Raw genomic sequence first — 5617 nt, forward strand, 5'->3', positions numbered from 1 at the left:
ATGAGACACGATGCCATCATGGAATATCGTACCAATTATTCCGTGACTGGACATTGCACACTACGCAGTCAGCCATTGAGGGTGAATAGACTTCTCAATCGCGAAATGCAGATTCTCAGTTCCCAAATGCGCCAGTTTTGCTTATTGACGAACCCATTCAAATGAAAGTGGGCTTCATAGCTAAACCAAACCGCGCATGTGCATACTAATTCCCATCATGCTTCAAGGCCAACTCTCAATTTGAATGTCCCAACGCAAACCGTTCAGAAGTTATGACGATTTTATTTCATATAGCTCAATAGTTGTCACCCTGTATCTATATGCCCTTGTTCTCAGTGGAGGAAGTTGCAATTATACAGATACTCGAAAGTATTTCTTCAGGAATACATTGCAGTTTATGTCAACTGAGTCAGTGAAATTTGGCTCTTTTTACATTTCTTCAGCGATAGTTTAGGTCTCTTGGTAATTTACTTCTGTGTGAAATGCAAAAGATAACTATTTCGTTAATTAAGCAGAAGAATAGTTAGAAGCAAACGTGCCCTTATGACGGAAGTAACTGTCTGCTTTCTCACCGCTTGGAGCGCTAGTGTCACTCCAGCTGTCTAAAGGTGAATTCACATGTGCTGGAACGTCACCGTCACATGAGAGAGTGTGGAAGGTAGAAGAGGAGGAGTCATCATTCCATAAATATTTCAGAATATCTAACCAACAGTTTTTTTACCTATTAACCCTCCATTACTCACACGAAAATTCGTCACATGGTCACTCGCGTGGATGACAGGTGTCACTCACAAAGCAAGCTTTCTATTTGCGTACTTTGAATGGTCTTCATGACTGATTTTATGATTTTTTTATTAAATCTAAATATAATACATTTACTACTCATACATAGTATAATATATTCTAACGTTTGAAACAGTTTGTGCAATAATTTAATGAGGTTATTTCAAAATAAATTTGCATGTTTTCCATGTAAACATTGAGGTGTATGTAATAATACAACTACTTATCAAAAGAACATGAAAATGTTTACTTCAAAACAACAACCTAACTAATAAGCATATACAAACAGTAATTTAGTGACAAAGTGCAAACAAAATTGAAATAAAGAACAGATAATTTGACAACACAGTTTACACATATGTCTTTCAGATGATCTGCACATAGCCAGTTGTTGCATGTGGTGCACCATCTACAAGTTGTTTCATTTCATGCTCTTCCACATACACACACATGAAAAAAAGTTTTGCATCACCCCGGTTCCCAGAACTCGGGAAGATAGACATTTACTGTGGATATTGTATCACAGACACAGTCCCTTGGACTGTTCAGAGATGTCACTAAACTTACCCAAAGATGTAAACAACCATGCATGCAGCGACTATTAGACGGAGGCGGTCCAACAGCCCCTCAGTTCCAGTCATTCCACCTGGAAGAAGGTACACAGCCCATGCCTAGATGGTCAATACCGCGGTTCGATCGTGCCCACATTGTTACTTTGTGCCAGGAAGTGCTCTCAACAAGGGGAGTGTCCAGACATCTCGGAGTGAACTAAAGCAATGTTGTTCGAACATGGAGGAGATACAGAGAGACAGGAACTGTCAATGACATGCCTTGCTAAGACCGCCCAAGGGCTATTACTGCACTGGATGACCGTTATCTACGGATTGTGGCTTAGAGGTACCCTGACAGCAACGCCGCCATGTTCAATAATGCTTTTCACGGAGCTACAGGACGTCATGTTACGAATCAAACTGTGCATAATAGGCAGCATGACGTGTAACTTCACTCCCGATGTCCATGGCGAGTTCCATCCTTGCAACCACGACACCATGCAGCGCATTACAGATGGGCCCAACAACATGCCGAATGGACTGCTCAGGATTGGCATCACATTCTCTTCACCGATGAGTGTCGCATGTGCCTTCAACCAGACAATTGTTTGAGACGTGTCCTGAGGCAACCTGGTCAGGCTGAACGTGTTAGACACATTGTCCAGCGAGTGTAGCAAGGTGGAGGTTCCCTGCTGTTTTGGAGTGGCACTATGTGGCGCAGACGTACACCGCTGGTGTTCATGGAAGGCGCTGTAATGTCTGTACAACGCTTGAATGCCATCCTCTAATCAATGGTGCAACCATATTGGCAACATAATGGTGAGGCATTCGTCTTCATTGACGACAATTCGCGCCCTTGTCGTGCACGTCTTGTGAATGACTTCCTTCAGGATAACGACATCGCTTGACTAGAGTGGCCAGCATGTTCTCCAGATATGAACCCTATCTAACATGACTGGGATAGATTGAAAAGGTCTGTTTGTGGACAAAATGACCCACCAACCACTCTGAGGCTGTTGAGGAGTGAGACAATCGGGACCAACAGTGCCTTGATGAACTTGTGGATAGTATGCCATGAGGAATACAGACATGCACCAATGCAAGAGGATGTGCTACTGGGTATTCGAGGTACCAGTGTGTACAGCAATCTGGATCACCACCTCTGAAGGTCTCACTGTATGGTGTTACAATATGCAATGTGTGGTTTTCATGAGCAATAAAAAGGGCGAAAATGATGTTTATGTTGATCTCTATTCCATTTTTCTGTACAGGTTCCAGAACTCTCAGAACCGAGGTGATGCAAAACTTTTTTTGATGTGTGTATAACACCTTCCACGTGATCCAGTTGATTTCTTGGCTGTTCTACAATTTCTTGAGTGCCTAACTGTAATTTAGCCCTCCTCCGAATTTCACATGGAAGACTTTCAGTAAGGGAACGTCGCTCTATTTGAGGCTTTATTAGTTCCCAGCTGATTTTTTCTTTAAAATCAACCCTTTTTACAAGCTCATATGAAGTCATGTAGTGGTATTTATATATGCATAAAGCATTTATGGCTGTAGTGTTCAAAATATTGTAAAACAGTTCCATAGGCCACCATCTTGTATTATGTGACACATTGTACTTCTGACAAAGCTAATCTAAAAGATCTACCCCCAGTTTTGACATATTATAGAAAGTAATCATTCCCGGTTTATTTTGTTACCCTGTTGAACAATCTATAGCGTCATCGAAATGCCTGCTTGGCAACACGAACACTGTCCTGTTTTTCTTTGGACAGTCTGAGACCAATGCACAATCCTGTTGAAATCCAAAGATAGATGATTTTGGCTCCCTTTCTCTTTTTGGTAGAAATTCTTTCTGAACTTCTGTCTTGTTTTTCGTACTGTTCCGACATATGTCAGTTTCTTCACCTGAAGTTTCTTGACTAAAGACAAACTGGTAAACCAGTTGTCACCAGTAATATTTCTGCTTGTACTTTGTACTGGTTCGACCACTTGAAGAACAATATCTTCAGCTGAATTACTGGCATTACATGTTCCCTCTGGTTGCTTACTGACATACGGTTCTAAATCCAAAGTGTATATTTTTTTTACATAAACCAAAGCAAACACTTTTAAACCATACTTTGCAGGTTTGCTAGGAATATATTGCCAAAAGCTGTTTGTCAACAGTAAGTGACTGATGGCCATAGTGTGGCAAATCTATTTAACGAGCACTTCTTATCCATTACTGATAGAATGGGATTGTCAGGATCAATAAATAATCTGAAACTAGCCTTTACAAATAGCTTCAGGTACATGAATATGTCACTCACTTCAACAAAAGAAATAACTTCCATAATAAAATCTTTAAAAACAAAGCATTCTAGTGGTTACAATGAAATATCAACAAAGTTAACTAAGGCATGTTGTTGTGAGTTTAGTACAAATCTAAATTACTTGTGTAACCAGTCAATTATAACTGGGACGTTTCCTGACTGGCTAAAATATGCAGATGTTAAGCCTCTATTCAAGAAAGGGGATAAAGAGATATCATCAAAATACAGACCGATTTCACTTTTGCCAGCATTCTCAAAAATTTTAGAAAAATTAATGTACAGCCACCTTCTCAACCATCTGACCACAAATAAAATATTATCAAGAACACAGTTTGGATTTCTGAAGGGTTCTGATAACAAGAAGGCTATTTACACCTACAGTGAAAATATACTTAATTCATTAAATAACAAATTACAAGCAGCAGGTATTTTCTGTGATTTGTCAAAGGCATTTGATTGTGTGAACCACATCCTTTTAAATAAATTAGAATTCTATGGTGTCACGGGCAGTGCTGCAAAATGGTTCAAGTCATACCTCACTAACAGGAAACAAAAGGGTGTCAGTGCAAGGTACTAGTGAATTAAGTCATCAGCCATCATCAGAATGGGAAGAAATTACATGTGGTGTCCCACAAGGATCCATCTTAGGGCCATGCTTTTTCTTGTGTACATTAATGATCTCTCATCAGTTACACTGCCAGAAGCAGAGTTCATTTTGTTTGCAGATGACACAAGTATTGCAATAAATAGTATGTAGAGTTTAGTTCTAGAAAGATCTCCTAATGATGTTTTCATGGATATTAATAAATGTTTTAAAGACAACTCACTGACATTAAACCTCGAAAAGACTCACTATATGCAATTCAGAACCTGTAAGAGGTAACCCAGCATATGCATAAAGTATGAAGAAGAGCAGATAGATGAGGTTGACAGTCTTAAATTCCTGGGATTACAACTTGATAATAAATTCAGTTGGGAGGAGCACACCACAGAACTGCAGAAACGCCTTAACAAATCTGTATTTGCAATTCGAGTGTTAGCAGAGATTGGCGACATAAAAATGAAAAAGCTTGCACACTTTGCCTACTTTCATTCCATAATACCGTATGGTATAATATTTTGGGGTAACTTTTCAAGTCAAACAAAAGTTTTCAGAGTCCAAAAGCATGCAACATGTATTTTTTGTGGAGTAAGTTCACAGACATCCTGTAGAAACCTCTTCACAGCTCAGTTCATACATACAATACCAGGAACAAAAATGATCTGCATAAGGACTTAAAAGCACTTACTTTAGTTCAAAAAGGAGTCCACTACTCAGGAACACCCATCTTCAATAATTTGCCAGCAAACATAAAAAATTTAGTTACAAATGAAGATCAGTTTAAAAGGAGCCTGAAAGACTTACTAGTGGCCAACTCCTTCTACTCCATTGCCGAATTTTTTAATAGAAACGAATGATGTATTGTATATACTCATTCTATTAGTATTGTTATTTCAGCTTTAAGGAAATGGTGTATTGTATATATGCATACTATTGGTATTGTTATTTCAACTTTAAAAAAATTGACATGTTCCACATCCACGAGGATCTCCTCAGCACGGATCTATGGAACGAAAAACTAATCTAATCTAAGATATTCACTGCATGAAAAATATTTTTGGCAGTTGTTTGTGGATAGTTCACCTCTCTGATAGCAGGCAACTTGTCAGTCTCTCTGCGAACACCTCTATCACAGATATTATCAACCTCAGATGTCTCAACAGAAACCTGCATCGGTTTTCACTCATGCATAAATAACACGATCCAAGATCAGTTCCCTTTGAGTTATCCCACAATTTCGATATACTCTTCCTAGAACATCTCAGAGATCCACACAGATGTAACAAACAAATGAAAGCTCTGATCTCTATCGCATCTGTTTCTATAGCATCCCTTTCCCTAGAGAAGTTATCATGCACTTCATT

The sequence above is a fragment of the Schistocerca cancellata genome, chromosome 8, assembly GCF_023864275.1.
Source record: "Schistocerca cancellata isolate TAMUIC-IGC-003103 chromosome 8, iqSchCanc2.1, whole genome shotgun sequence".
NCBI classification, from domain to species: domain Eukaryota; kingdom Metazoa; phylum Arthropoda; class Insecta; order Orthoptera; family Acrididae; genus Schistocerca; species Schistocerca cancellata.